General features: G+C 45.9%; 1 long non-coding RNA gene across 1 annotated transcript; it reads left to right on the top strand.

The window, feature by feature from the left end:
- Positions 1-1,661: 1,661 nt before the first annotated feature.
- LOC144370287 (uncharacterized) lies at positions 1,662-9,555 on the top strand. The gene is made up of 2 exons (XR_013430222.1): positions 1,662-2,357; positions 7,554-9,555. It is a non-coding gene; the product is annotated as an uncharacterized LOC144370287 (long non-coding RNA).
- Positions 9,556-9,845: the final 290 nt, after the last annotated feature.

Raw genomic sequence — 9,845 nt, 5'->3', positions numbered from 1 at the left:
ATTTCAGGCCAGACTCAGGTGTGCCAGGAATCGACTCCCTCAGCTGCTGGTGCCTGCACCACAACTGCAAATTGGTTTCTTCCTCTGTGCCCCGCACACTGCCAGGACAGAGTCACCTTCTTTCCCATACAAGAATATTGAACAGCCCGTATTTCAGTTTAGTTGGGTAAGTGTCATTGAGCTCTAAACTCCCGTTACCCAGACATGCCCGGGCCTCCTAAAAATAAGGGCTCCTTTAATTCCCTTATCCCTTCACTTTGCTCATGTAGGGACCACTCTGGGTGTGGCAGCAGCTGTGGTGCTGGGGATTTCTTCCCTTTTTTGGGGGGCGGGGGGGGGGCAGAGGATCCAACCTCCTGAGTCCCTGATCTGCTTTGAGAGCCCAGTATGAAATTCAGTAAAGTCCCCCTCTCCTTTTGTTTTGTTTTTTTTTTGTTGTTGTTGTTGTTTTTCACCCACCCACCTTGCTGAGACACTGTCTGTTTGCTTTCTTGGTTTCACACCACTGAGCAGCCAGGAAAGTGACCTGCTCTTTTCCACCATCTTGGAAAAAACCCTCTTCAGATGTTCTAGTGAGTACTTTTTTTTTTTTTTTAAACTTTAAAACCAACATCACTCTGTTTTGATCCTCACCTAAAGCTTGGAGATAAGGGAAGTAGAGAGCTTCCTCTGTTTTCTTCCTTCTTAAAGTCTTCAGAAAACTTTTTAATCACAATGCAAGCTTTCCTAGGCATCCATTAGCATTTATCCCAACAGTTTCCCCAAGCAGAATTTGGGTTTTTTTGGGGGGTGGGGTGGTATTGGAGATTGAACCCAAGGGCACTTTACTATCAAGGTAAATCCTCAGCACTTCTTTTTTTTTTTTTTTTTTTTTTTGAGGCAAGGTCTTGGTACATTGCCAAAGTCTTGCTAAATTGAAGCTGGCCGCAAGCTTGCAATACTCTTGCCTCAGCTTCCTGAGTTGTTGGGGTCATAGGTGTGTGCCACCCTGCCCAGCTCAGAATTTTCTTCTTGTCCTGCATAGGCCATTACTTAGTTTTCTTTTGACATTTGGAAGTTTTTTGGTTTTTGTTTTTAAATACAGAAGAGTTATTTTTGGAAGTCTTTAGTGAACAGAAAAAGTCTGTATGATTTCAATTTTTGAAAAACATTTATTATAGTAATCCAGAAATAACTATTTTAATCATCTCAAAGTATTTGGAATGCTTATCACTAAAACAATAAAGCTTTCAGCCAGGAAAAAAGAAATGGCATCTTTGCTCCTTCCAAGTTTTGACAACTATTGGTAGATCTGCTACAAATATCTATGTGCAGGTGTTTTGTATGTAAATAGATTTTCAACACATTTCAATAAATGCCAACCAATTGCTGGATTGTGTGGAAAGAGAATGTGTAGTTTTGTGCAAAAACATCAAACTTTTTCAAAGTAGCTGCACCAGTTTGCATCCTGTCATAGTTTGGCCATTGGATGTCCCCCAAGAACCCATATGTTGAAGAATTATATGATAATTGATAACTGATAATATGTTAAAGGCTTGGTCCTCATGAAGTGGCACCCCCTTTCTCCACAGAAAAGCCCTCTTCACCATGGCTGATTTTAGGACTGTCAGCAAAAGAGTCCAATGTAGATAAACTTCCTATTTTCATGTCACCCTGTTTACTTGGCCACTGGCCGAGAAGATACCAGCACTCCAGATACTGGAACCCTCCTTACTAGTTTTCACAAACATATCCAGTATAGTACTTTGTAGAACTGTGCAAACAAGGCCTCTGGCCTTGAGCTGGGCTTCACAGAGATGTCTACATTTTTAAGATAAGTTACAATTGGGCTCCATGGTAACAGCTGGCAGGGGGAGGAAAGAAAGGGGAGAAGAAGCTCTCCCCTTCTCAGGTGCTGTCCTTGAAGAGTTAACTTGCCCAGAACAGAGAAAGAAAAAGCTGCTTTTATGTGAACTTCTGCAGACTGTGAACTTCTGAGCCCCTCCCCTTACATGTTGGGTATAAAACTCTGAAACTTCCTGAACTCTGGGTTCAGGCTGTGCCCTCTGAACCTGGCTGCAGCCAAATAAAACTGTTTCCTGCTATCTTTGGTGCCTTGCCTCGTTTGTCCCTACAACATTTTTGGCACCCCAGATGGGACAGAGGAGGTAAGGAAGGCTATTCTGCCTCTCTTGTCTCTGGGGACCGGCTTCCCTGGGGTAATGGGGGACAGGGGTCCCCTTGGCACGCCCAGGCCACTTTTGGCCTGAAGAATGATCGACTCACCAGTGCCCTGAGGCTGCCACCCCGGAGCACAACAGAACCCACAGGCAGCAGGAACCAGAATTAGGGTTTTGGAGCACCGCCCATCTGAACAGGTAGGACCCGGGTCCATTTGGTTTTGCAGCCACCTGACTTCCCCTTCCAGGCCTAAGCAGGTGGAAGAGAGGCTTGATCATCCTCTGCTGGGTCCCGAGTACCCTCCAAAGTGGTTGGAGCTGAAACGGACCCGAGAGTCGCCCAAGTAGTCTCTGTTCGGGGTCAGTGAGCAGACGGGAAACCGTGACTCCCTTTTCTGTTTGGTTTGGAATTGTTGGAATTTGGGCGGTATAGAAATTCTGTCCTGGCCATGTCTGTGTGAAAGTGTGTGAATGAGACAGAAAAAGGGAAGGGTTCCGACCCAACCCAAGGGCTGAAGCAAGTGCAGAGTCCTGATCCGTGGTTCCGTGGCACCTCATACAGTCTATGGCGGAATTTCACCAACCAACATCCAGGTGAAAGCTCCAGGTCAGGGGCTGATACCGACCCGCAAGGCTAAGAGGGCCCTAAGTCCCCGCGAGGGGAGCGGCCGGAGATGGACGAAGCGAGTCTTGTCCTAAGTGTGCAACACCGACACAGGGTGGAACAAGGGAGGCACACTAAGGAAACCGAGCCTTCTGAAATATGTGTTAGAAATCTTTAGGAAGGTTTTCCTGGTAACTGTGGGGTGAGACTCACTCCACAAAGGTTGCATACTCTGTGAATTAGAGTAGTCCACCCAAGATGTGGGCAGGCCACCAGAAGGATCATTAGATGAGAGTCATTGCTGAGGTCCTTTGATTGTTGTTGGAACCATTTCTCTTACATTGATTGCTGGCAAGAGATAGTACAGAAGCAGTCCCCTTGGTTGAGAGCCTGTCTAGATGGACAGTCCAAGCTGAGGTTAGCCAGGAGCCTAGTGGTCTCTAAGACCCGGCAGAACGCAGCTAAATAGAAAACCTGACTAGGAAAGACAGGGAAGGAAACAGTTTTCCCCATGAGCCAGAAGAGGACCCAAGACCAACATTGCCAAGACCACTGGGACAACAGACTGTCCCCAAGCCCTCTTGTCCTCAGAGGAAACAAATGATGGCTCCCAATAGCTCTTCCTTCCTCTGTGATGTCCTCAAAGCCAAAGGCTTCCTAGGACCAAAGACTCTTTCACCTCCCAAGATGAAGGTGGGAGATTTGTCCCGAGACTAGAGCCACAACCTACAGATGAAAACTCTCCAGATGCCCAGCTGCCCCTGCAAGGGACTAAAGGACCTGCCCATATTGACCAGAGGGAAATGCCTGAGGGAGACAAGGCAGTTTTGTGTGCCAGCCTTTCTCCACCATTTAGCTCATAAGCTGGAAAATCCTCCTCCCTCCTACACGGAGAAACCCTGGGCCATGACTGATCTGATGCAGCCCATTATCCAGACCTAGGATGGGGCCCCAACAAAGAAGTTCTAAAATAAAGAGATGTCAAGAAGCCCTCATAGAAAGTCTAAAAAGAAAAGAAAAGAAAAAAAAAAAAAAGAGAACAAAACACACTGTCTGTGCCCAAGAGTTAAAAGGAATCAGAGCCAGCCCTGAGCTCTATCCTAAGCAGAGCGCATCTGCAGACAAACAGAGCCCAGATAAGCCTCCCGCTGCTCCCGCATCTCCCTCTCGCACCCTTGATATCCCTGAACATTTCTGTCGGCCCCACATCTGCCTAAGGCCCCTCTGCCCTATGAAACTGGCAGCAATGATCAAAAGAGATGTGCCCAACTGACTCAGAGCTAAATGTCCAGGCCACCGCCGCTGCCGCCCCTCTCTCTGCCCAGAGGTGCCCGGGGGGAAGAGGGGCACCATACAAACTTGCAGCCGCAATGCAAGTTTGTCAGTGGAAAAAAGCACGGGTGCAAGCGACAGGTGATCAATGCAACCTTTGTGGACAGGTTCAGAGAGCCATTTGCCAAAAATTACAATCCTAGAGGACTTTACTGAGAAGTGTGCCAGTGAGCTGATTAAGGTGGCCACCACAGTTTTCATCAATCAAGATCCAGAGTCTCAAAGATAGGCAGACCAGAAAGATAAAAAGGAGGATGGATCTCCTTACAGCGGCCCTCACCACAAACCCAGAGGTCACTCAAAGGGGGTTCTCACTAGAACAAAGACAATGGCCCAAATGTTTATAAGGAAAAAAAAAAGTGTGGCCAGATAAAATGGGAAGCCTCCAGTGGCCCCGACGGGCAAGCACCCACTGCCATGCTCAAATGCTAAGCCTTGAACAGAGAAGGAATGAATGTTTTGGTCCCAGTTCCTCCTTTCAGTTTCTTCCCACTTGTTTGGAAGTTGATGATTGACGAATATGGCAGGGGTCCCATAGACACACAGAACTGCATCTGATGCACGGGACCCAGCATCTCAGGAGGGCTCAGCTGCTGCAAGCCTCCAAATGAACCAGGAATATGTTCGTGTTAACAGCCAGTAGCGGGCCATAGGGTGCTCACTCCAAAAGGACATGCCACCCTGGCTCCAAGCCACACGCTGTGAGCCACTAGCAGAAAGGGCCACAGAGTCCCATGGCATACTGGGTAGGCATACTGAACAAAAACACAAGCGGGGCAGCTACTATAGACAATTAGAGCAGGCTCCCATCTGACAAGAGGAGAAAAGCCACACAGACAAGGAGAAACACCTAGGTGGGCACAATGTGACTGCCACACCAGGACCTGCACGGGACCACACCACTGCCCTCCAACCTTGACAGACAGCCCACAGCGAGATTGACATAGGTGCCTTTTATACAAATGATGTCCCAGGTCATTAGTCTCTGCTAAGATTTACATTAGATTTAAGAGTTGGAGAATCCTAGCAGCCAAGATCCTGCACTGGGAGATAACAAAAAAATTCCTGCATCTTAAAGCACCAGAGGCTCCATGTACGCCTCCCTTCCCTAAATGACAGTTCCTCCCAGGGGCTTGAGTACACCATCCTTGGGACAGCACTGGACTCTGACTTAAAAGCCCATATCTATCAAGAAAAAGGTCAAATACTTCAGTTACCATCTGACTCAGCAACAGAGCCACTGGGCCTCAAAAGAAACAGGAGATCTGCTCAATTCCAGTCCCTTCAACCTGCCTTCAGACTAGAGAATTCTTGGGGGCTACTGGGTTCAGCCATATATGGATCCCCAACTTTCAGTTATGACGAAAGCCCTCTACGAAGCCACAAAGGGGGGAAAGTGGGATCCTCTTATAGGAGTCAACTAAGCAAAAGGCCTTTGAGGACATTAAACAAGCACTCGCCAGTGCACCTGGATTAGGGCTCCTTGACCTCACAAAGCCTTTCTTTCTGTATGTCCATGATCTGTCTGGAGTGGCTATGGGAGTTTTTGACTCAGATGCTGGGGACCTGGCACTGTCCAGTGGCCTATTTGTCCAAACAGCTGGACTCTATAGCCCAGGGCTGGCCACCTTGTTTATGGGCTCTTGCAGCCACAGCTCTTCTGATGTTAGAAGCTGATAAACTGGCCATGGGACAAGAACTGGCTGTCAGAGTTCCTCATTCAATTTTGACATTGTTAAAATATACAGGACACTATTGGTTGACCAATGAAGGAATGGTCAAATATCAGGGCATGTTATGTAAAAACCCACGTATCCGTGCTGAGGTCGTCAGAACTCTAAACCCAGCAACTTTGCTGCCCATTGAACCTGGAAAACTTGATTACAAATGTGTTGAGGTCATGGGTGAAGTGTTCTCCAGCAGACCAGACCTAACAGACCAGCCTCTCGAGGACGCTGATGCAGAGTACTTCACCCATGGAAGCAGTTTCATAAAAGATGGGGTATGTTTTGCTGGATATGCAATGGTCACTCTGGACTCTACTGTCGAGGCAGAAAGTCTGCCTCAGGAAACTTCGGCACAAAAAGTAAAATTTATTGCTTTGACTTGAGCACCTCAGTTGACAGCAGGAGTCTGTGTGAATATTTTACATAGACTCAAAATATGCATTCGCTACCCTTCATGTTCATAGGGCCTTCTGTAGGCTAATTAACTCAGGAGGAAAAAAAAGGGGGGGACATGATGGATGGACAAGAAATTCTTAAACTTTTGGATGCACTGTGGGCTCCCAGGAAGGTTGTGATTATATATTGCCAAGGTCATCGAAAAGGAAAAACTGCGGTTTTTCAGGGCAACTGGAGAGCTGACAGAGAGGCCAGGTTAGCTGTCTGCAAGAAATGGGAAGAAAATCCAGTCCCAGGTTTAAATGCTGCCCTTCTGCCTGGCGGACTAGATAACAGATTGGGAGCCAACACACTCCCAACATGAAAGTAAGTGATTTAAGACTGAAAAAGAAAATTTTCTCCCAGAAGGATGGTGGAAATTTTCTGATGGCTGGAACAGCCATCCCGGGGATTCTAGCCCCAGCCTTTATCAAACAGTTTTGCAGGAAAATATGTTGGACATACAGCACTTGAGACAGTTCTGAGTCATCATTTCTATGTCCTCTGGCTCACAAGCAACACTTGGATGATCTGCAAACAATGTGAGGTTTGTGCTCACAACAACCCAAACGATAGGAGGAGCACCTCTGAAGACTTGGAAGTAAACTTCACTGAACTACCAAGCTCACGGGGCTATAAATAACTTTTGGTTTTTGTGTGTTCATACTCTGACTAGGTGAAAGCCTTTCCCAACTGCACTGAAAAGGCTAGGGAAATACTAGGATGCTTCTCTGTGAAATGATTCCCAGATTTGGTGTCCCAATAATTATTGGCTCAGACAATGGACCAGCTTTTGGGCAGAAGTGTTACAATTACTGACCAAGAGTTTAAATATCAGATGAAAGTTACTTACTGCCAATAGGCTGCAGAGTTCTAGTAAAGTTCAAAGGATGAACAGGACTTTAAGGCTCAATTGGGAAAGCTGTGTCAGGAGACTCACTTACATTGTGATGAACTTCTCCCTATTACACTGTTGTGGATTAGATCTACTCCCACTAGGAGGACTGGATTCTTTTCTTTTGAGATAATATATGGGAGGCCCGCCCCTCTTATTACGGGACTACAGGGAGACTTAAGAGAGATAGGAAAATTAACCCTGAGTCGACAGCTTCAGGTCTTAGGGAAAACTTTACAGGTTCTCAACCAATGGGTTAGAGAAAGATTGTCAGTAAGTTTGACCCAGGTGCACACTCCTTCAAGCCTGGAAATTGAGTCTGAGTCAAAGAATGGAATATTCAACCCCTGAACTTGTTTGGAAGGGCCCTTTCACTGTTATTTTATCCACCTCAACTGCAGTAAAGTTTGCAGAGATAGGTCCCTGGATTCACTACACCAGACTCAAACCTGCAGCTGCCGACTGGGAGTGCTCTCCAGATGCTGCTATGCCCTTGAAGCTGACCATCCCGAAGAAAAAGGAGCACCGGAGAAGCTTGAGGATCAGAAGGACAACAGCCCTGCTCCAGTCACTCCGGAAGCTGACTGGTCTACGCACGGCCGAAGCTTGAGGAGACTACAGCTCTGTTTCAGCCACACAGGAGGGACTGGCTGATCAATACACAGTGAAGGATAAACCTCCCACCAGGACTAAGGAACTCCTTCAACCTCTAAGATAGTTCTTATACTATAATGCATTTCCACCCCTTGCTTCTAGACATATATGTAATTCTCTGTTTGGTTTTTGCTACTGGTTTGATAACAATAACTCCTACTGACTGGACTCTGGATAACAAAATTTCACTTACATTCTTTTATCTTGCTTATATAAGTTTTCTAGGATTTGTTTAGTGTTATTGGTTTGGCTTTGTTAACTTATGTTGTTTAACCTATGCTAACCAAAATGTTAGTCTATTATCTAGTTTGGTGTCCTTTGATAACCATAAGGGATTCTGCCCTACTCCTATTCCAACCATGGAGATCATGTGAACCATGTGTCAAGACAATCCACTATATATAAGAGGTGGTAAAACTTATATTTAGGACCTGTCCCACCAGAGAAATGTTATAGATGGGTGACTGTTTGGAAAGGAAAAAGAAGTCCATTGGAAAGAAACTTGATTTAGGAGGTCACCAATCTTGGGGTGAAGGTAACTGGCCACCCCAGAGGATTATTGCCACTTATGCTCCAGATACCTGGGCACAAAATGGCAGTTGGAGTTATAGAACTCCTATTTACTTGTTAAGCAGAATTATTCACTTACAAGCTGTACTAGAAATTATTATTAATCAGACTGCCAAGCCTTTGACCTCCTCCTGGCCACACAACAGACCAGATGCGAGTGGCTAACTATCAAAACCACTTGGCATTAGAATTACTTACTGGCTGAGGAAACAATATATGTGGAGAGTTCAACAGCTCAGATTGTTGCATCCAAATGGATGACAATAGACAAAGAGTTAAGAATATAGCCATCAACACAAGAAAACTAGCATGTGTTAGTTCATACCTAGAAGGGCATTAAAGTGTGGATCCCAATCATGCTTTTGGGAGATGGTTTTCAACTCTTGGTAGATTTAAAAGCTTAAGTGGTGTAATGGGTATTCTGCTGTTAACCTGCTCATTGCTCCCATGTTTGGCTCCACTGTGCATTAAAACTATTGGGTCCACTAAAGAAGCTGCTGTGGAAAGGATGATGACAACTAAGGTTTTGACATTCTATAAGGCTTTAAGCCAAGATAATGGTAATGATGCTCTTAAATTTAAAGGATTAAATTATGGGGAGCATCATTAAAGGGGGGAATTGAAGTGGCACCCCCTTTCTCCACAGAAAAGCCCTCTTCACCATGGCTGATTTTAGGACTGTCAGCAAAAGAGTCCAATGTAAATAAACTTCCTATGTTCATGTCACCCTGTTTACTTGGCCACTGGCCGAGAAGATACCAGCACTCTAGGTGCTGGACCCCCCCTTACTAGTTTTCACAAACGTATCCAGTATAGTACTTTGAAGAAATGTGCAAACAAGGCCTCTGGCCTGGAGCTGGGCTTCACAGAGATGTCTACATTTTTAAGATAAGTTACAATTGGGCTCCATGGTAACAGCTGGCAGGGGGAGGATAGAAAGAAGAGAAGCTCTCTCCTTCTCAGGTGCTGTCCTTGAAGAGTTAACTTGCCCAGAACAGTGAAAGAAAAAGCTGCTTTTATGTGAACTTCTGCAGACTGTGAACTTCTGAGCCCCTCCCCTTACATGTTGGGTATAAAACTCTGAAACTTCCTGAACTCGGGGTTCAGGGGATTGATTGATGACAGCAAAGGCTGTGCCCTCTGAACCTGGCTGCAGCCAAATAAAACTGTTTCCTCCTATCTTCGGTGCCTTGCCTCGTTTGTCCCTACCACACTCAGGGTGGTGTGATTGGGAGGTGGTGGAACTTTTAAGAGGTAGGGATCTGGAGATAGGTCTTTATGTCTTTATGCACATGTCCTTGAAGGGCACTGTGGGACTTCCTCACTTTCTTTGCTTCTTGATCATGAGGTGAATGGTTTGCTCTGCCATATGCTCCCAACATGGGGTATCATGTTGGGAGCATATGGCAGAGCAACAGGCCAACCAACTATGTGCTGGAATCTCCCAAATTGTGAAACAAAATAAACTT

Source organism: Ictidomys tridecemlineatus, chromosome 14, assembly GCF_052094955.1.
Source record: "Ictidomys tridecemlineatus isolate mIctTri1 chromosome 14, mIctTri1.hap1, whole genome shotgun sequence".
NCBI lineage: Eukaryota > Metazoa > Chordata > Mammalia > Rodentia > Sciuridae > Ictidomys > Ictidomys tridecemlineatus.
This window is presented reverse-complemented; position numbering and strand designations above follow the sequence as displayed.